Genomic DNA, 23,156 nt, shown 5'->3' on the forward strand with positions numbered 1-23,156 from the left:
CTTACTCCTTGGAAGGAAAGTTATGACCAACCTAGATAGCATGTTGAAAAGCAGAGACATTATTTTGCTAACAAAGGTCTGTCTAGTCAAGGCTATGGTTTTTCAGGTGGTCATGTATGGATGTGAGAGTTTGACTGTGCAGAAAAAGCTGAGGGCCGAAGAATTTATGCTTTTGAACTGTGGTGTTGGAGAAGACTCTTGAGAGCCCCTTGGACAGCAAGGAGATCCAACCAATCCATTCTAAAGGAGATCAGTCCTGAGTGTTCATTGGAAGGACTGATGCTAAAGCTGAAACTCCAATATTTTGGCCACCTCATGTGAAGAGTTGACTCATTGGAAAAGACCCTGATGCTGGGAGGGATTGGGGGCAGGAGGAGAAGGGGGTGACAGAGGATGAGACGGCTGGATGGCATCACCGACTCAATGGACATGAGTCTGAGTGAACTCCGGGAGTTGGTGATGGACAGGGAGGCCTGGCGTGCTGTGATTCATGGGGTTGCAAAGAGTCGGACACGACTGAGTGACTGAACTGAACTGAACTGATGATCCTAATACTAGTTAAAATTTCTGTGCCTCTGTTTACCCATCTATAAAAAAGGAAGGTGACAATGATGATGATATGTACCTCATATCCAGGAGGACTGAATCTACCAACACAGGGATGCCAGTGTCTGGCACACAGTGAGCCCTGACAAATGGTAGTCATATTAGCTAATCACTGGGGCTGACAGGTAAGCGGCATTTTATTTGTGAGATACGCCAAAGTTTCCATGAATACTTTTTTTTATTGCTTCAGTATCTTGAAAATAGACCATCTCATGTATATGAGACCACATACAGCAGCCCTGCTACACACCGACACAATCCCTGATGCTTTTGCCCCAAGACACTGGTTTTGTAGCCATTTCCATGTTGTTGATCCACCACCACTCTGTATACTCTCTTATCCCATGATCGCTTACTGTCCTCAGCAGGCCCATCTATGGTGGAAGTTCTGTTTAGTCCTTTCCTACACACAGTCCAGCAATGAACTTCAGATGTTTTTCCATGACTGCATATTTCAAAGTCTTCTGTATACTGTTTTGACTCTTGTATTTCTACTCAGCATATCTTGGAAATTTCATATTAGGACAAATGGCATTGATCAGTATCTCATTATAAGGCTCTACCCTAATTTACTTAACCAATTCCCTACAGATCAACAGTTAGGTTTTTTCCTAATCTTCAGTGGTTAACAAACATTTCTAAGAATGAAACAAATCTTAGCAATCACATAATGTATAACATCAACTGCCTGCCATTAATTTTGAATGTACTGTAGTGCATACAACGGCTTATAAGAATTTTATGCACCTGGAATTGGATGCAAGAAAAGCATTTGACATTATCTACTTATATATTATGTATGTAAGAACATATAAGCATATATTTGGCTGCAAATCACAGCGATGACCAAAGCAATAAAGAAAACGTATTACTCACATTACTGAGATGGGCAGTCTGGGGCAAGGGAATCAAAGGTTCACTGTCATCCTTAAGGACTTACATGTTTCATGTCCTTCTACTTCATATTCTCAGGGACTTTTGTCCTCATACTGTCCCTTCATATCATCAGTGAGTCACTGTAGCTCCCAGGTTCCCACTTTAATACCCTTGAGAAAAAGCCCCTTCCCTCTGTTGCTTTTAAGAAGCTTGGCAGAGTTTCCAGCATCCCCTGACAGGTGCCTCTCTGACCTCAGTGGTCAAAGCTGCATCTCAGACTCTCTCCTAAACACATGTCTCCCAGTGGGAACAGAATGATCACAACTGCCTGAAAGAAATCAAGATTCATCTGCTGGCACTAGAGGGGGCCTATGCTTCCCTGAAGTACATGGCCAAGATGTGGATAAATGCAGGATTTACGAGGCAAGAAAGAAGGCAAGCAAAGAACAGTATACACACACCTGAAGCCTTCATCTTCGTGGATGACCATACATTGTTCTTTTAAAGAGCTCGCTATAGGATTATGTGTTTTAAGAGAACAACATTGTGCATTTACTCTGACACATATGGATAAATTTTAAAATGCAATGATAACTCTTAAAATCTGTTATAAGGCTTTTAACAAAGTCTGGAAGATCTAGTGGTATAAAGAACTCTTGAGTTGGAATGAGAAAACACAAGATCGACACTCTGCCACTTCTGACCCACAGAGACTGTGAGATAACAAATACCTATTATGGTACATCAGTAAGTTTGTGGTGGTTTGTTACCAAGAATAGAAAACTAATACATATCTCTCAGTAGTTCATTCCTTTTCATCACTGAAAAGCATCCCATTTTGTGGGTATACTATATTTTGTTTATCCACTCATCAGCTGATTTGGGTTGTCTCTAGTTTGAAGCTATTATGAATGCAACTGCTATGAAAATTCTTGTATAAGTCATTTAGTAGACATGTTTGATTTCTCTTGAGAAAAAATGTAGTAGGAGAATAGTTGGATTATATGGTACATATATTTAACTTTGTAAGAAAGAGCCAAACTATTTTACAAAAAGGTAGTACCATTTTATACTCCCATTGGTGGTTTTTGAGAGTTCCTGTTGCTCCATATCCTTGCCAACAGCTTGTATTGTCAGGCTTTTTAATTTGATATCTATTATAGTTTTTATCTGTATTTTCCTGATGATTAATGATGTCTGGCACCATTTCATGTGCTTCTTGGCTATACATTTTCTTTTTTCAAATACCTTTTAATATTAAGGAGTACTGCCATCCCATAAGATTGTTTCAATGAGGTACCACAATGAGGTACCATTTCATGCCGGTCAGAATAGCTGTTATCCAAAAGTCTACAAGCAATAAATGCTGGAGAGGGTGTGGAGAAAAGGGAACCCTCTTACACTGTTGGTGGGAATGCAAACTACTATAGCCACTATGGAGAACAGTGTGGAGATTCCTTAAAAAACTGGAAATAGAACTGCCATATGACCCAGCAATCCCACTCTTGGGCATACACACAGGAATCGAAAGAGACACGTGTACCCCAATGTTCATCACAGCACTGTTTATAATAGCCAGGACATGGAAGCAACCTAGATGTCCATCAGCAGATGAATGGATAAGAAAGCTGTGGTACATATACACAATGGAATATTACTCAGCCATTAAAAAGAATACATTTGAATCAGTTCTAATGAGGTGGATGGCTTCCCTGGTGGCTCAGATGGTAAAGCATCTGCCTACAATGTGGGATACCCGGGTTTAATCCCTGGGTCTGGAAGATCTCCTGGAGAAGGAAATGGCAACCCACTCCAGTACTCTTGCCTGGAAAATCCCATGGACAAAAGAGCCTGGTAGTCTATAGTCCATGGGGTCGCAAAGAGTCAGACATGACTGACTGACTTTCTTTCTTTCACTTTTTTCAATGAGGTGGATGAAACTGGAGCCTATTATACAGAGTGAAGTAAGCCAGAAAGAGAAACACTAATACAGTATACTAACGCATATACATGGAATTTTGAAAGAAGGTAATGATAATCCTGTATGCCAGACAGCAAAAGAGACACAGATGTATTCAACAGTCTTTTGGACTCTGTGGGAGAGGGCGAGGGTGGGATAATATGGGAGAATGGCATTGAAACATGTAAAACATCATATGTGAAATGAATCGCCAGTCCAGGTTTGATGCATGAGACAGGGTGCTGGGGCTGGTGCACTGGGATGACCCAGAGGGATGGGATGGGGAGAGAGGTGGGAGGGGGGTTCAGGATGGAGAACACACGTACACTCATGATGGATTATAGTCAATGTATGGCAAAACCAATGCAATATTGTAAAGTAAAATAAATTTATTTGAAAAACAGAAAATAATACATATATAATGTGGTTGATATTTAATAGACACCAAATAAAAGAGAGTTACTATTTATATACTTTTTAAGAGGCAGAGTTCTAGAAGTCTATAAAAAGCCCACAGAATATACTTTAAATAATATATCCTAGATCCCTGTCCTGAAGAAGGTGGGGAAGAGAAAGAGAGAGAGATAACAGAAAAGAGAAGATGGAGCAAGAATGCAAGAGCCCTCAGGATCTGAGCTGGAAGACTTCAGGGGCAGGAGGTACTGCTTGGTTTAGGAATGATCAGGAGTTTTGCCTTAGAGATACTGACATTGAAGGGAAAGCTGGCATCCAAGTAGCTTCATTGCAGAGCTTTAAACTAGGGTGAGTGCTGAGAGCCTAGCCCTGCCAGACCTGCCATCTAAAAGGGTGCCAAACGCCTCTATTTAAAGCAGCAGAGATCTGAAGCATTTCGTTAGCCCTGCAGTCACTGGGGGTTAGGGAGCTGGAGAAGACAGCTAAGCATGTGCGAGGGGACATTATAGGAAACCTGGAACAACTCTCTATCAGCAATGCTAAAATTAGCACATCTCCCTCCTCACTGCTCCTCCAGCATCACCTCAACTTTCTCACCTTTACCCCAAGATCCATTCCTGGGCACTAAACACCCTTGCTATAGGAGGCCTTGAAAGCTTGATTTTCTAAAGCCTCTGAAGAAGGGTAAGGGCAGTGACTGTGTCCAGCAAGTTTCTAAGGGCTAAATCTCTATCCCCATCAAAGAAGAAAGAAGTTTTATAAGGATTTTTCTGTTAATCAATATGACATGTGCTTTTTTAAATAAGATACCAAACATCACAGCAACATATAAAGAACAGGGTAAAAGTATGCATTAGTCCCAAGGTTCAGAGATAATATTTATATTCCAATAGTTTCCTTCCATATTTTCAATATGAAAATACATATATTTCTAAATAAAATGGAAATTATACACCCATGTCATCCTATAATCTTTTTTCAATTACTATTCCACAGAGATCTTTTTTTGCTAAAATGTAAATATGTAGATGAGATGGCTGGATGGCATCACTGACTCAATGGACGTGAATCTGAGTGAACTCTGGGAGTTGGTGATGGACGGGGGGCCTGGCGTGCTGTGATTCATGGGGTCACAAAGAGTCAGACAAGACTGAGTGACTGAAATGAACTGAGATCTTTTTATTTATTACATATTATCTTGGTGCCTATCTAGATTTTTAAAAATTATTACATTCAGTCCTGGGAAGAATGTCTATCTTTTTGAATTTAAAAAAATTTTCCTTACCTAAAGCCTTTAGTAGGGAACTTAGAGGGTCAAAGACTATAAACATTTAAAATTATACTGGCCTCTAGAAAACTTGTGTCCCTGGTGACTCAGTGGTTAAGAATTTGCCTTCGATGCAGGAGCCACAGGAGAATACGGGTTCAAGCCTTGCGTCGGGAAGATCCCACGAAGGAGGGCATGGCAACCCACTCCAGTATTTTTGTCTGGAGAATCCCATGGACAGAGGAGCCTGGTGGGCTACAGTCCATAGGGTCACAAAGAGTCACATATGACTGAAGTGACTTAGCATGCACACTAGAAAACTTATATTAATTTTTGCTTTTATCAATAGTGTATTGTAAAGCCAGTCTCGTCTACCCTTCACAACATGAAGTCAATCCTTTAAATCTTTCTGATTCTAAAAATAAATGCCTCCTGGTTTCCTCCATGTTTTCTTTGGTAATTATTGAAATTTAACACCTTTTCACCTAGTGTCCACAGGACATTTCTTCTTTTTAGTGAAGAAGATGTATATGTTTACTTATATTGGGATATTCACCTTTGTTGATTTATAAGAACTAGTTACATATGAAGTAGTAATCCTTTGCCATATTTTCAGTATTTTCCCCAAAATTTTTATGTCTCTGAGAAGGCTTTTCCCCCCCAAGGGAACTGTAGTGGTAGCCAGGAGTTGTTCTAACTTTCCTGGCTCTTACTCCCACTGGAGTAAGATGTATTAAAGCTTCTTTGTACTTCCTGGGGTGAAAGGAAGCTAACACCACTTGAAATCCAGCCTCTTCTAAGTGTGTGTGTCTTCCTGTCCTGTGGAGGGTGGAATGCTGGGAACTTCTTTCCCTGACTTCCTTGCAGCTAAGATTTTGAATATAAAGCAGATTTGACTAAATGAAGCCCTTGCTCAACTTTGAAGAGCAGAAGTGAGCTGCTCTTCCTCAGCCTGACTCTTTTTGAGCTGGGACATCAATCTTTTCCTGCTTTTGGACCTGAATTTAGGCTGGAATTCACACCATAAGTTTTTCTACTTTTCCAGTCTTTGAATCAAGGTGGAACTATACTATCAGCTTTCCTGGGTCTCCAGCTTGATGACTGCAGATCTTGGACTTCCCAGGTTTCATAATCATGTAAGCCAATTCCTTGTTTTATATGCAAGTGTACAATATATATTTATATATACAATACTTATAATATGTTGTATGTATTATAAAATGAAATATATTATATTTGGAAGTGTTAGCCACTCAGTTGTGTCTGACTCTTTGCAACCCCATGGACTGTAGCCCGCCTCTGTCCACAGAATTCTCCAGGCAAGAATACTGGAGCAGATAGTCAATCCCTTCTACAGGGGATCTCAATATACAATATATTTATGGATTCCTCCTATTGGTTCTGTTTCTCTGGAGAACCCAGACACTGGGGTATTGAACCTGAGAACAAAATGCCAACAATTTTAAGGACAAGTGACAGAAAGACAAGAAGAGCCTGAATGCTTGACAGCAACTCCTCTTTCTCTCCCCACCTGGAACACCTAGATCTAGACACTTATTATGTGAGAAAAAGAAGAGTCTCTACTGCCTGCGCTGCTACATGTCAAGTTTTACTGCCTGTGCTGCTACATGTCAAGTTACCTGCAGTGAAAACTTTCCTGACCCACCCAATTATCTCACATCTCTAAGCCTCATTTCCCCAGGTTATACAATGAGAAAAAAACAGAGAAGGGAATGACCGTAAATAAAACTCACAGGCATGTCCCAGTGCTTCCTGGCTGCAGGGCTCTGAGCTTAGGGCTCCAGGACAGGCAGCAGAGTTAGTGCCTGAGAGCGAGGACTCTGGGGCCAGATCACCTGGCTCAGAAGCCCAGCTTCACCCCTCACATACACACATAGAAACATTTATTAGCCACTCCATGTGTCATCTTCCTTGTTTTTAAAGTAGCGATCCTAACAATATTTTTGATAAGAGTTGCTAGAAAGATTAAATGAATTAATCCATGTAAGGCACTTAGAACATTATCTGGCATGTATAAAAATGCTCAATGAACATTATTCATAGCTAAAAATTAGACATGGGTCAGCTCTTAGGCGTTTAGAGTCTAGCTTGAATATCAAGAAATATAGACATTTGAATATGACTCAAACTTTAAAGATGCACATTCATGATTGAAAAAAGGGAAAATTTTTCTTTCATTCTTAAGTAAACTGAGTACCTTCTTATCACAAGAGACAGGTTAAGAGCTGCCTTCAAGGAAGATTTAGATAAATTAGTGGATGACAAAACCATAATAATATGTCAAAGAAAGAAGCAAAGCATTTTGGGATCACTCCAGGATTTGAATTAATTGTACTAACATGAAAGTGAAAGTGTCAGTCACTCAGTCGTGTCTGACTCTTTGCAACCTCACGGCTGTAGCCCACCAGGCTCCTCTGTCCATGGGATTCTCCAGGCAAGAATACTGGAGTGGGTAGCCATTCCCTTCTCAAGGGGATCTTCCTGACCCAGGGATTGAATCTGGGTCTCGCATATTGCAGGCAGATTCTTTACTGTCTGAGCCATCAAGGAAGCCCACTAATATAGCAAAAGATAATACTGCATAGCTGTTTTTTTTTGGTTTTTTGTTTTTGTTTTTGTTTTTTTTTTTAGTTTCTAAATCATTTTTATGAACTCACACAACTTTGTGAGAAAGAGGTAAATACTACATAAAATTCGCTCTGAACCTGACCCGGTTTTGCTCCTCACCTCATTAAATAATGAGCATAATTCTCATTTTACAGATGAGAGGCCATAGGCTTATCGTGAGGTTCACACGAGATGATGCAAGGGAACATGCTCACTCTCTAACTTCTCTAAAACAGTTTTTTTTTTTTTTTTTAAGTGCCTGAGATTATCCCCATGTGAAGACTCAGAGATCATATATTCTCCAGTGGTGTCCTACCTCCACCTCAGGTCCCTGGAAAGAGCACCATATTCCTCCAGTGGGCCCTATTTAACACACTTCTCTCCAGCTTCTTGGGCTGTGGGAACTGCCCCTCAGAGAACTCTTTCTGCCTCTCTGGGTTCTCTAAAGACTCCATCTCTGAAGCTGGGGAGGTTGTGAAGGACGTACTCCTGACCCTACCCCGATAAGCCACCTGCCCACCCACAGAGCAACCGGGCCCTTTGGGAATGTGAGCCCCGGGACCTGGCTCCAGCCTCTGTGAGACAGAAGTCAGAACCTTGCTTTCCTCTCCTCAGAGGCCCTAGATTCCTGAAGCATGAAACTCCCTCGAATTGTCTGAGATCTGAGGCTTGGGAAGCACTACTGACTGAAGGAGGCGCTTCTTCCCGAGCCAGGCTGTGCTGCAGAATGCTGCTTTGGGGTCATTTCTGCCCAGGATGGGGATCCTGGCCTTTCTAAAACAGAGCTCTGTCATGACAAATCCAGTTTACACATCGAGGGGGTTTGCAGGATGCCTTGAAATGCAGGGATGGGGAACCTGCTTCCACCTCTCCCTCTTGCAGAAACAGCAGCAGGGAAGCCAGTCACATGCAGATTCAAATGGGTTGAGAACACGGGGTCTGGAGCCAGCCTCTCTGGGCTCAAATCCTGAACCAGCCACTTTCTAGCCCTGTAAACTAAGGCAAGTTACTTTCATGCTCTACGACTCTGGTTCCTTTTGGAAAATCAAGAGAATTACAGTACTTACTTCACAGAATTAAGAGAATTTGAGTTCATGAAAAGTGCCTGGTGTGTAGTGAGCGCACAATGAATTTCAGCTATTTTTATTATTTACCCTGTGATTTTTGAGTAAGTCTTGAACCTGTGAGGGCCTATTTCCTCATTCATAGGATGGGGATAATAACATGTCCAGAGTCACTCTTTTCTCCCTTTGGTAATACTCATCACTCTTGTAACTACACACCCAGTATTTGTCCATCTGTCTACACAGCAAATGCTTGCAGCAGGGTTTAGTAGAGTACCTAGCACATAGTAGGTGCTCAAAAGAGTCACTGAATGAAGGAATGGTACTGTTGTCAGGACTGGATGAAATGAAAGAATACTGAATTTGCTTTCTGTATGTGTGTGTCTGAGAGGGAGGGATATGGGCTGTCAAGCAACCTGGACTGGCATCCCAGCTTAGTCCGTACTATCTGTGTGACCACAGGCAAGTAGCTGACCTCTCTGAGTGTCCTCAGCTATAAAATGGAGACAGTGATATTGACGTAGTTAGGAAGATCAATGAGGTAAATTATCATTAAGCATTTAGTTCTGTGTGCAGCACACAGTAGGTGGCCCACAAGTAGCAGCTCCCCTCCCTACTTCTCTGCTTTCTATTGACTGAGCCAAATAAATGATAAAATGATATAAATGAACTTTTATTGAGCACTTACTGTGTGCCAGGCATTATGCTAAGAGCATCATAAACAGTGCAATGGTTTTCAAAACAGACTTAGGAGAAAAAAATCTTTTTGTAAGCCAAGCATGGAGTTAGGGAATTGGGGCATTTATATGCACTTTCACAAGACTGAGAAAATGTTAACTGTCTCCATCAAAGAATGAGCATTATGTATAAGGGAGGAGCTAGTCCATGATGGAGATTATGGACCCACCATTGGCCTTTCATGTGGCTTTATCCAGGGCAGCTCTGAGTTTATCCACAAAGCTTTTATTTGGAAAAAACAGGATTCTGCTGCTTAAAAATAAATAAGTAAACTGAAATGGCTTGGAAAGTCCTCATATAATGGAAAGAACACAGGCCTGGAGTTGAAAAACCTGGCTTCCTGTCCTGGCCCTGACACTAACCAGTCTGAGACCTTGGACAAGTTAATTCCCCTATTAAGCCTTAGTCCCTTTATGGGTAAAATGAGGAGGGGAGAATAGGACAACTTCTGAGGCCTTGTCCAGCTAAAACATTCTGAGAGAGTGTGCCCTTCTGGCTCTTTCTCCAATAGAACTTTCCAATGAAAACCGAGAGACCAACACACAAAGATGGACTTGAGTCAAGAGAGGGTGGAAATGGAATAAAGAGAATCGTAAGCTGCCACTCAGTCCAGGACCATCTCATGGACCTTGTTCTGAGCAAATCTCCCTTCATCTTTCAGTCAGCCCTGATGGCCTCTTTTTCATCCTGGTCACTGCCAAATCTCTAGCATATTTCCTCACAACATTCTTTAAAAACCAGTGTCAATGTCAAGGTCATTTGTTCATTCAGTGACTAGTTATTGAATATCTACTATGTGCCAGGCACTCTTCTACGGCATATACAGTGAACAAAACAAAACTCATGCCCTACACAACCTAGATAGCATATTCAAAAGCAGAGGTGTTACTTTGCCAACAAAGGTCCATCTAGTTGAGGCTATGGTTTTTCCAGTTGTCATGTATGGATGTGAGAGTTAGACTGTGAAGAAAGCTGAGTGCCGAAGAATTGATGCTTCTGAACTGTGGTGTTGGAGAAGACTCTTGAGAGTCCCTTGGACTGCAAGGAGATCCAACCAGTCCATCCTAAAGGAGACCAGTCCTGGGTGTTCATTGGAAGGACTGATGCTGAAGCTGAAACTCCAATATTTTGGCCACTTCATGCGAAGAGTTGACTCATTGGAAAAGACCCTGATGCTGGGAGGGATTGGGGGCAGGAGGAGAAGGGGATGACAGAGGATGAGATGGCTGGATGGCATCACTGACGCGATGGACCTGAGTTTGAGTGAACTCCAGGAGTTGGTGATGGACAGGGAGGCCTGGCGTGCTGTGATCCATGGGGTCGCAAAGAGTCGGACACGACTGAGCAACTGAACTGAACTGACTGACCATTACATTTTAAGTTACATGGTGACCTTCCTATTAGATAGTAAGCTCTACTAGAGCAATGACCAGAGCCAGAGAATAGCGTAGCCTGCCTCTGAAGAGGCGTCTAGAGATCCCTGTAAGAACTGGGAGTCTGCACAGCTTAGTTGGGACAGATGACAAGGAAGCTGGGAGCTCTCCAACTCTGCTCTAAATTCCCTGCCAATGGTAAGGGAATGATGGCACATTCCACTGGCCCACCCCGTCCTGCCCTGGTTGTTGCTATTCCCAACACACATTTATTTTGCATGGGGCATAGGGCTTAGTGCTTGAGATAAACTCTTGAGCAAGACATATGCAACCCTTGAGTCCAGGGCGGTTCTGGGAGATAAGCAAGGACAGAGGGCTTTTGAAAAACAATATGATGAGTGTTAATCTCTGCAGTCCCCAAATCTCAGGCTGAGCCAAGTTGAGGGGGGAACATAGCCAGTGAGGGCTTCTAAACCCAAATGAGTGTTAATACAGAGTCAACAAAGTGGTTGGGAGTTGGCCATGCCAGTGATATTTTCTGGGGGTGAGGTGGTAAAACAGGTTTTTCAAGTTTGGTCAATATCTGCGAAACACAACCTTATGGAAAGTAGTTATTAGCCCATTTTTTGGATGAAAAGATTAAGGCTCAGGAAGTACCTTATGTAGGTCACTCTGCTAATAAGCATTAGAGCTGTTCATTCCAGAGCATTCACACCAGGTTCTGGGAATAGAAGCTTTTACAAGACATGCAAATAAGAGGATGACACAGCTGGTGGGCAAATTTATAGGCCCAGCTTTGAACGGAAGATCTGGTACCCTCATCCACTACAGAGAAGTTGCTTGCTCTCTCTGAGCTCCAATTTCCACATCTGTTGGCATCTGCTGTAGGATCATGTTCACTTCTACTGGCAAATACAACACATCTGAATATGCTCCAATCAGAGGCTGCAAACCAGTAGCCTGGACTAAATATAGCCTTTGGAGGCAAAAAGAGCCAATGATTTTAGATGAATGTTACAGATGAGGTTTAGACTGGTTAAGAACTTGCCCAAGCTTGCATTGCTGAAACGTGACAGAGCTAGGACTTTGGCAATCTGGATCCAGCATCCAGTCTTAAGTAACACAAGTCTCTACTGCTCTTCAAGTGCAGAGAAGTAGCAGCTGCCACTCAACCTCTACATCTGGGAGGCATTAAGGAGTGGTGGGGACTATCGTGAACTACAGGCTCTGTGCTTTGACTAAGGAATGCTCCTGTGATGGATCATGGGGAAGGCCAGTGAATGTTTTGTGTCTCAGTGTTCTTCTCTATAAAAATGGGATAATAATTCTGCCTGTCTCATAGGGTTAATGTGAAGACTAAATGAGTTAATGTGCCTAGCACACAGCAAACATTACCTAAGTATAAGCTGTTAGTATTGTTACTGTCTGAGGAGTGACTCTTGTCTTAAACATTCATAATGTCCATTTAAATATGGTATGGTAAGCTGGGCACACCACTAGGGATCAATTTCTGACAGTATCTGAGGCCATTTCCTCCACCTTCTGAGCAACACAGGGGCTCCTGGAAGGGTTAGGAATAAACAAGATCTCCAGGACACATGCCACAAGCTCCATGCATTAGCAGCAGCTTCCAGAGCTGGCCACAGCAACCCATCAGTGAGCATGGTTACCACTGGCCTCTAGGCAGAAAAGAATGTGAGGTGCAACGGGCAGCCTTCCAGGGACCCAAGAAGGGAGACCTCATCCTTTCAGGATGTCCCTGGCTTCAGATAAAACACTTCCTGTGTTCCAGTTCACAGCTGGCAGGGCCATCAGCAATGACTGATTGCAAAGGATGAGCTGTTGAAAAGATGTGTGTGTGAACCAAACGCCAGCTAGATCAGGCAAAGAGTGCAGTCAGGAGGCTGGGAGGAAGACCATCACCTGTACAATGGTTTGTTTTGCACCTACTAAGGACTTGGCCCTGGGCCAGGCATTCAGGAGGCGGCGAAGTTAGTAACAGTAGCAGCTCACCTGTATTCCCTCCTTCTGAGTCCTCTAACAGCTATGATCTTTTGACCTTTAGCACAATCCTATGACATAAGCAGGCCTCATTTCTTGCATTTAAAGATGGGTAACAGAAGAGACCTGTTCAAAATTACAAAGTGTAGCAGAGGCCAGATACTTGGCCAAACTTGTTCCCAAACTTGCTCACTTGGATACCCAGCTGGGCTGTATTTCCCCGCAAACCTTGTGTCTGGGCGCAGCCACATGACCGAGTTCTGACCAATGGAATAAACGAAACACTGGTAATAATGACGTATGGCTTTGCTAGGCCTAGCCCACAAAAATCTTCCCAGCAGTCCTCCGCTTTTTTTTTCCCTTCTTGTCAGTTAGCAGATGCAAACTGCCTGCAGAGGATCCTGAGGACACAGGGATGATGGAGCCACATGATGGAAGGGGCCTGGCTGGCCTCCTAAGTAACTCACTGAATGTGAGAAATGGGCTTCTTTTGCATTAGGCCATCTAGTCTGTTTCCCCACCATAGTCAGTCTACCTTATATACACAAAGAAAAACCGGAACTTGGGTTTTAAAGGCATTCTCCTCTACAGCAGGTAGTTTTTTCTGCTGCTGCTGCTGCTACTAAGTTGCTTCAGTCGTGTCTGACTCTGTGCGACCCCACAGATGGCAGCCTACCAGACTCCTCCGTTCTTGGGATTCTTCAGGCAAGAACGCTGGAGTGGGTTTCCATTTCCTTCTCCAATGCATGAAAGTGAAAAGTGAAAGTGAAGTTGCTCAGTCGTGTCTGACTCCTCATGACCCCATGGACTGTAGCCCACCAGGCTCCTCCATCCATGGGAGTTTCCAGGCAAGAGTACTGGAGTGGGTTGCCCTTGTAGTTTTTTCTATCTCATTCCAAACAAGCAAACAAACCTTCTTATGGCTGTAGGGTCTTTGGATTTTACCAAGCACTTGGATGAATAATGGGCAGTTTCTTTCTCTCACGCCGCTAACCACTGGACTGCCTCTCATGTTGTATAGGAAGCTTTCAGATGAGTTGCTTTCCACAAAGGTGGTAGTCAATGAACTTTAGGTGAGCGGCACCCATACACAGTATTAATTGTAGCTTGAGACTTCATTGAGCCTACAATCTAGCTGGAAGGATGAGAATCACACCTGCAAAACCAAGAAACATCCTAGAGGGTGGGGCCTATACCGTCCAAGTGGTAGAAGAGGGGTGAGCATGCAGGGGAGATCTCCTGGTCTCCCCCATCCCACCTCACATCCTTGCTTGTCTGTAAACAAAGTTACACTCTGACGGCGTGCCAATACCAGCTGGGTGCTCTGCCTCCTTACTCCAATTAGTTCTCACAAGAGCTCTGCCGGGATCCAAGCGGTCCATGGATATTGAATCTCTAAGGCCCCATGATCTGTATACTACAGAGCCTGCAATCCTCCCCTTTCGCCTGTGCCCTCCTTTCAGGCACATCTCTCTCCCCAGCTTCCAGCTGCCCTTGAAGGAGTGGTGCTGGTTATCCCTCTAAGGGCATCCTGGCCTTTGACAATCAAGAACCACAGAACCAGATCTCCTGGGAACACCTCGGTTTTCAAGGCATCCTCTGCAGAAGAGTCCCACATTCAGCTGAAGGGTGTAGCAGGACCCTTGATACACAAGCTAGGAAGTCCCTGAGACAAGAGGGATGAAGGTTTGCACAGCTGGAGGCCCCGGGGAAAGGTCTGGCAGCAGCTGAAACTAACTGACCCCATCTGGAAGCAGAGCCTCCTCAAGGGACATGGAGGGAGGAAAGGAGACAGGAAGTGGCTGATCTGCTTGTTCTCAGGAAGCTGAAAGGCCTGAGAGACGCTGTTCCCTGGAAACCAAAGATCTGCTGTTTCTCAACACGTGCTCCTGGGACCCCTGCATCACACTCACCTGGCAAGCTGGAAAAGAGGATTTGGGAGCCACAAATGTAATGAATCCAAATCCTGGGAAACAGGAATGCACATGTTAGACAAGCTTGCCAGAGAGTTCTGATGCCCAGTAAGGTTTAAGAAGAGAAAATGCCACTTACTGAAACAGTACTAGCTAGTTCTTCCTTAGATGCCCTACTCATTTCTGCCATTTTGCCCATCAGTGACTCATAATCTCAGGAGAAAAATAATAAAGAGGTTACTAACTATTGAGATGTCCAAGAAGTGTACCATACTCTTCTAAACACTCTGTATGTGTCTGTTAGTCACTCAGTTGTATCTGACTCTGCAGCCCCATGGATTGCAGCCCACCAGACTCCTCTGTCCATGGGATTCTCCATGCAAGAATACTGGTGGGTTGCCATTCCCTTCTCCAGGGATCTTTCCAACCCAGGGATTGAATCCAGGTTTTCCTGCATTGCAGGCAGATTCTCTACCCTCTGAGCCACCAGAGAAGCCCCTAAGGTCCCACAGGGCAGGTATTAATATCACTGCTCTTCCACACCTACTACTCTCCCTATGGGTAGCTAATGATTATGCATGCTGTCAACATGCCAGACATTGTTCTCTAAGTGCCTTACAAATATTATTTTATTCCTCATAACCTCCTTATAATAGAAGGATGATTATCATCCTAATTTTGTAATGGTGACCCTAAAGCACAGAGAAGTTTTGTAATTTGTGCAAGGTCAACATAGCCATCAAAGGGCAGAGCCAGGATGTGAACCCAGGCAGCACATTCCAGAGGCCACACCCTTAAAAAGAGGTTCAGTTCAGTCAGTTCAGTCATTCAGTCGTGTCTGATTCTTTGCGACCCCATGGACTGCAACATGCCAGGCTTCCGAGTCTATCACAAACTCCCGGGGTTTGCTCAAATTCATGTTCGTCAAGTTGGTGATGCCATCCAACCATCTCATCCTCTGTGGTTGGAGGTGGTTTTTTTGTTTTTGTTTTTGTTTTTTGCTAAAAATAGGTTAGCAAACTACAACCCACAGGCCAAATCTGGCTAAATCCAGCCTACCACCCATTTTTGTAAATAAGATTTTATCAGTACACACTTACACTCATTCAATTATGTATTGCAAATGTCCACTTTCACGCCACAACCAGAGTTGAGTAGTGGGGATTGAGACCAAATGGACTGCAAAGCTGAAAAATTTGATACTTGGTCCTTTACAGAAAAAGTGTGCTGTTCCCTGCCCTTAACCACTGTGGAATACCCTGAGATCAGCATGAGCGTGCAGTGTGAAGGTATGCCCACAGTTAGAAGGGAACTGTCAACCACAAACTGGCACTTGCCCAGAGGTTCACCAGCGACTGAGCAGCAACAGCAAGGGCATGCGCCATCTGCCTCTGCAGATTGAGCCCTGTGCTGCTGCAGCCGCTGACCTTCAACACCCTCTGAGGGGACTTCAGGGTGGGGAGTGAGGCGCTCTGTGCTTGAGGGATTTAGTGCTTTTCTAGATATGAAGAGATGCAAGGATTGGGATCTCAGCATGCAAAATCAGTTCCTAAAAATATCCAGCTACCTGAAGTTCTGTTCCTATGTGTCTCTGATAAACCATAACTTTCCAGCTCTGCATGGCTGTATACACCCTGTACTGCCATAGGTGCCAATGCCTCCCACCTGGCCCAGGGAAGATACTCCATTAATATTCACTGAGTGAATAGTATAAGCATATCATACTGTGGTAAGGCCAGTCAAGTCTAGAGAAACAATTAGGTCGACCCCACCTGGGAATGTCCTGTCTTTCTGTTGCACTTATTACAAGACTTTAGGGGTCTCCTTGCCATGATAACCTGTCCTATCAGCCTAAATTAATTTGAAGGTTTAGAGTGTTTTGAGGATGTCTTAATTGTCTTTGATCCCAGTATGCCGCTCATCCCAACTTAGAGTATCTCAATGGTCTCCATCTAAACCCTCCATCTAAGGGTTAGTCTCAAACCCAGGCTAAACTGCTTTGCCCTTGACCCTAGAGATCAGGGTCCTAAAGCCTTAAGACCTAGTCTTAATCAAAAGAATGATGATTTGTAAGTTCGAGAATGCTGGTTAAATTCTGGCTGCTTCTCCATCAGCTGTGTGACCCTGTGCAAGTTTCTTTACCTCTCTGAACCAACCGCAAGCTTCCTAATCAGTGCCATACAGTTTACTGCAGGGACAGGACTCCTGCAGAGCTGCCCCACCACACAATAGGCCTCAGAGGATGGACCTGATTCTTTTATGATGATGATGGAGACAGTTTAGAAGAGCTGTCTGCCAAAAGACCCCAAATCCATTATGCATGTTTTATCTTTGTGCTCCCAAGGTCTTGAATAAACAATGTCTTCATCCAGCTTTTAAAAGACACTAATTCCGCCTCAGAGTAACCATCCCCTCCCACCCCAGCTGAAACTTGGCCGGCTCTATGCCTGGCTGCTGGCCTGAATTTCCAAACACTGTTGGTTTAGCATTTCTCAAATGTACCCCATTAACACTAGGCACCGGTCAGCTCTCCCTCCTCTCTGAGCTCAGGTCTGACCGGCACAGTGAGAGGTGGAGCCAGCAGTGTGAGGCCAGCCTGCCTGGCTCGCCTCTGTGAAGCAGGTTGGTGCTGGGGTTGGTCTGCCTGGGACTGGGGGCACCTGTCAGCATTTTGCATGAGGGGGTGCACACAGGTCAGATGCAGACACAAGCGGTGTGCTCGGAGACCGGGAGAAAGCGCAGTGGAATGAGGGGGGTCTGGGAAATGCGAACAAAATATATTCTCCCAGTTGGCACTTGAGGGGAAAAAACAAGACCTTGAACGAGGCTTAGCAAAAAGCCACTACTCTGGGAAGCAGGAAAGAACTCTGCCCTGGCATGCTCTCCAGCTCACTTGCTGTGTGTCTTTGAGCAAGGTACTTGCCCTTTCTGTGGCACTTTTATTTAAAGATAAATGGATTAGACTCGGCCACATTTTCAAACTCTTGCTTGGCAGCAGAATTCTTTTTCAAACAAAATTTTACTTGGAATTTTAATACAGAAATAAATGAAAGTGGGATTGATTCTCTGTATAAAGATGGCAGGAGTGGAAAAAGCAGGAGCTGGAATCCTGCCTGCTAATAAGCCTTGCTAATAATCTCAAAGAAACCAGGAGGTACCTCTGTGGAAAGGTTTGAGAACCATATGCCATGATAGATGATCTATAAAAACTTCAAGCGCTGGCAGCTTCTGATTCTGGCAGCTTCAGCTGCTACTGCTAATAACGGTAATTGTTATTGTTGTGAAGTCGCTAAGTCGTGTCCAATTCTTTATGACCCCATGGACTGCAGCACGCCAGGCTCCCTGTACATCACCATCCCTCGGAGCTTGCTCAAACTCATGTCCATCAAGTTGGTGATGCCATCCAATCACCTCATCTTCTGTCGTCCCCGTCTCCTCCTGCTCTCAATCTTCCCCGGGGTCAGAGTCTTAATGGTAATGGCTTTTATTTATTGAGTACTTCCTTTGTGCCAGGGCTGGACTTGACTTCTATCTTATTTACTTTTAGAGTCAGTAGAGACTCCTGATTCCGAGCTCTGATTCAAATCCCAGCTTCACCAATTTAGCAGCTGTGTGACCTTCGGCAAGTCCATTAATCTTTCTGTGCCTCAGATTCTTCATATGGGAAATAGATTGTTCTGAGTATTAAAGCAATTAATCGCCATAAAATGCTTAGAACAGTGCCAGGTACATAGTAAGCAACCTATGTTAGCCACTTTTCTCACAACTAAATAAATTGTTATATCTAATTTTTATAAGCACCACTCTGTTTCACAGATGAAAGGAATTGAGGCTCAGAAAGGTGAAGAGTGCACCCCTAGGTCACACAATTAATAGGTGATGGAAGGAAGACCTGAATTCAGGTCTGCTCAGCTGTGCAGCCTGTGGTCTTAACACTTAGACAAAACTCAAGCGTTCCTGACCCTACAAGTCAGGGTCCTGGTCCTAGTAATTTGCTTAAGGACTTCCGAGCCTAGAAGGAAGGATATTTAAAGATGGCTACAGTAATTTATGCTTGCAGGAGTTATGGTGTCAGTAGGGTTAGAGTCTGAACACCTTACTGAACACAAATTCCAAGCAGAAAAAAGGCGTTTGGTTGCCAGAGCCCAGGGCTAACTGATGGTCTTTATTAGAGAAAGGACATAGGCAGCCCCAAGCTAGAGCACAGAAGAGTGGAGAACGGGCTGATTTTCAGCCCCCACTTGGAGGGCACCAGATAGGCCTTTGAGCAATGCACAAGCTATACAACCTTACACAACGACCCTTACTCTTCCCCTGCCTCAGAATTTGGTGGAGAGCAGCTCAGGGAGAGACTGAATTCGGTTGGATGAGAAAGACAAAGACTAGTCTCAGCCCTGCCCTGATACAGCTCCGGCTGAGGAGAAGGAGCAAGGAGGCAGCGCAGTCAGGAAGCTCTGTCTGATCGCTCAAAGCAAATGCAAGCCACACAGTCACTTTATCTCTTTGTGCTTCCTTCTTTCTCAGAACAGAGGGTGGCAATAAAAGATGGCTGTATGGCTCTCTCCGGGTAGCTGAATGGGAGCCAAAGCATCATATGGTGAACAAATGCTCTGATTGCCCACTGCAGAGCTGCCGCTGCACATTATTAAATGGCACCAACCTCTCCTCTCACCCCTGATCCCTGGAAATGAATAGCTACCCACCCACCCAGAAAGCCCCAGTATGCTGCCACCAACAGAGGCCCAAACACCGGCTCCAGAATTAAGAGAAATCAGAGTGCGTGGCATGGTTATATGAACCTGGCTTTAAATTCAGACAGAGCTGGTACAAATGGCAACTCCACCCCTCATGCACAGTGAGACTTTGGGTAAGATACTGAACCTCTCTGAGCCCCAATTTCTCATCCATAAAATATAACTTATGTACTGACCATGCAAGGAGGATTATCCGTAATAAATGCAAAGTGCCTGGTATGGTACCTGAGACACAGTGAATGCTTTAAATAGCTATATGCATAGTGCCTTCACTCATTCAATGAAGACTGACCCCCAGCCTGCTGAGAATCAGCCACAGTAAATATGATGGGGGAGGGTTAAGTTGTTTCCCTGAGTGCCACTTCGATCTGAACGGTGAGCAGGAGTTTTCTAGCTGAAATGGGGAGGAAAGAACTTTCCAAGCAGAGGGAACAGAATATGTGAAAACCTGTGATGGAAAAGAATAGGTGAGGGTTGAAGAATTGAGCAAGAATTGACAAGGCTGACGCAGAGAGAGCAGGAGGAGGCTAGCAGGGTGGGCAGGGACAGACCACACAAGCTACAGTAAAGATTTTAGTCTAAGAGTACAAGGAACATATTAAAGGGTTTTAATTGATGAAGTGACACAGTCAAATCAGTGTTTTAAGAAGCTCACTCTTTTTAAAAAGAGTATATGCTGTATGATTCCAACTTTATGACACTCTAGAAAAGGCAAAACCATAGAGACAGAAAAACAAGATTAGTAGCTGCCAGGGGTTAGGGAGGAGAGAGGATGAATAACCAGAGCACTGGGGATTATTAGGGCAGTAAACTGTCCAGTATGATGCTATAATGGTGGATATATGTTATATATTCATCAAAACCCACAGAATGTATGACATCAAGAATGAACACTAGCGCAAACTATGGGCTTTGGGTGATAATGATATTTCAGTGTAGCCTTGTCAGTTGTAATAAACCTCCCACTCTGGTGGCAGACATGGATAATGGGGGAGACTTGTGGTGGGGAGGACAGGGGGCATACGGGAACTCCGTGTACTTTCCTCTCTATTCTGCTGTGAAGCTAAAATCTCTCTAAAAATATAAAGTCTATTAATTTAAAAATAAATAAATAAAAGAGAAAAAAACTCAGTCTGGCTGTGGTATAGAGCATAGACTGGAAGCCAGCAGGGGAGACCACAGAGCTAGGTTTTTCTGTTGTCTTGCTGGGTTCCCTGGGGACAAGTTATATAAGCTCTGAGAGCTCCAGTTTCTCCGTCTGTGGTACAGGGACAAGAATATAAAGGGACACAAGGTATAGGACATGTGTTGGGTTCACTCTGGCAGAACGTGAAACAGTGAGCTCAATCCTGGGAAGACAGTGTCAGGATCCAAAGCTCTTTGTCGGGGGACAGTGGGTATCCTCTGATGGTGTTCCGTAGCAGGTAAAAAGTCTCAGTGTCTACTGCCAAGGGCAAAAGTATTTATAAGAATGTATGGCCAAGGGCTAAAGCTGTGTTTCATGCTTTGGGGGAAATAAATTATAGTAACAGCTAAGATTTATTGACTACTAATTACATCAGTTCAGTCCAGTTCAGTCGCTCAGTTGTGTCCGACTCTTCACAACCCCATGGACCGCAGCATGCCAGGCCTCCCTGCCCATCACCAATTTCCAGAGTTTACCCAAACGCATAGTTTACCAAACTAACTAACTACATCACAGGTCCTATTATAGGTCCTTTTATGAATTGGTGCTTTTCACTAGGACCTACTATTATCTCTGTTTTATCTGGGCAAACTGAGGCACAGAAAGGCCTATCAGCTTGCCCAATGTAAGTGACAGAGCTGGCTTAAAATAAAATGAAGGGGGAATTCCCTGGTGGTCCAGTGGATAGGACTCTGCACTTCCATTTCAGGAGGCACAAGTTCAATCCTTGGTTGAGGAACTAAGATCCTGCATGCCGCATGTCACAAACAAACAAAGTTATCAATTAAAAAAAATTAAAATCAAAAGATACAAGCCCAAGCTAACTGCGGAAGTAGGTTGTGTAAGCATAGAACCATCATGAAATGGCATAAAATAGATTAGCTGTGACCAAGGACCCAATCACGGGGAAGCAGTATGGTAGAGCCCTTACAGCCGTGAGTTTTGAATTAACCCTCCTGGATTTAAACCCTGGCTCCTCCACGTTCCATGTGACCTCAGGCAAGTTGTTCAGTCACTCTGTGACTCAATTTCTTTATCTGTAATATACGAATGGCAACAGGCCATAGAGTTTTTAATCAATGTATGTTTCAGAACAAAGAAGGACAATACAAACTTCTAAAAGAGCAAGGCTGGGGTTTCAAATGGGGGTGGGGCTCAAACCTGGCACCCAACCCACAGTTATCAAAGACCACGCTAGAGACCAGTTTGCAGCAATGATGAAAACATGACCTCTGCCCTCAAGGACCTCCCAGTCTGGGTGGGAGGATAGGTACAAATGCAGAAAATAAAACAAATGGCAAGATGTAAGAATCAGTTATTCAAACAAAATGGTGCTAGTCACCACACTAGCCAGTAGGGATGCAGTGACTGGCAAACGGACAAGATCCCTCCCCTCGAAGAGCTTATAGGCAGGGACCACAGACAGACACAGCAGCAGTGCTGACTGATGTTCATTAAAATATAAAGCATGGAGCGGCTTAGAGATCCACAGGGGAGGTTATTTCAGATAGGATAATCAGAGAAGGAAGTGGTGGCACCTGGGCAAAGCCCAAAGTCACATGGAGTGAGCTGTTTTTATATCTGGGAGAAAAGCCGCCTCAATTGTGTCCGACTCTCTGCGACCCCATAGTCTGTAGCCCATCAGACTCCTCTGTCCATAGGATTCTTCAGGGCCACCAGGGTCCTCTGTCCATGGGATTCTCCAGGCCAAGAATACTGGAGTAGTTTGCCGTGTTCTCCTCCAGGTGACTTTCCTGACCCAGGACTGAACCTGCATCTCTTCCATCTCCTGCATTGGCAGGTGGGTTCTTTACCACTAGCGCCACCTGGGAAGCCCTTCCCAGGCTGAGAATAGCAGGTGCAAATGCCCTGAGGAGAGGAGAATACACGTGACCTGTTTAGAGAATGGCACAAAAGAGGAGGACTGGTGTGGTTCATGGGAAGGAAGGGGGAGACAGAGGAAGTCTAGACTACAGGGGCCTACAGAGCATAACCAAGACTGTGAACTCCACTCTAAGAGAGATGCGAAGGACCCATGGGCTTGGCATCTGATTTAATTTTGGAAGAATCACTCTGGCTTCTGTGTGGAGAATGGATTGAATGGGGCCATGGTGAATTAAAGTGTCCTCAAATTCTTTGCTGCTCCTTTCATCAACTGGTGGGGTCTCATTAACTCTAATTGCCCCTGGCCCTGTCTCTGACCACTAGCATGTGGCAGAAGCGAGGCTATGGAACTTCTAACTCTGACCTCTTCAGATATTAATATTTACAACTTCTATGCCTCTTGTAACTTGTCCTTTTGAAAAGCAGCTGCTGTATGAGAAGTCTGACATCCTGAGACCACACTGCTTTCAGAAGTGCAATAGCCACGGGGAA

General features: G+C 44.2%; 1 protein-coding gene across 1 annotated transcript in view; it reads right to left on the reverse strand.

The window, feature by feature from the left end:
- The window catches only part of SYN3 (synapsin III), a 475,640-nt gene that overhangs the window by 349,165 nt on the left and 103,319 nt on the right, over positions 1-23,156 (reverse strand). The window lies entirely within an intron of this gene.

This window comes from Capra hircus, chromosome 5, assembly GCF_001704415.2.
Source record: "Capra hircus breed San Clemente chromosome 5, ASM170441v1, whole genome shotgun sequence".
Lineage (NCBI taxonomy): Eukaryota > Metazoa > Chordata > Mammalia > Artiodactyla > Bovidae > Capra > Capra hircus.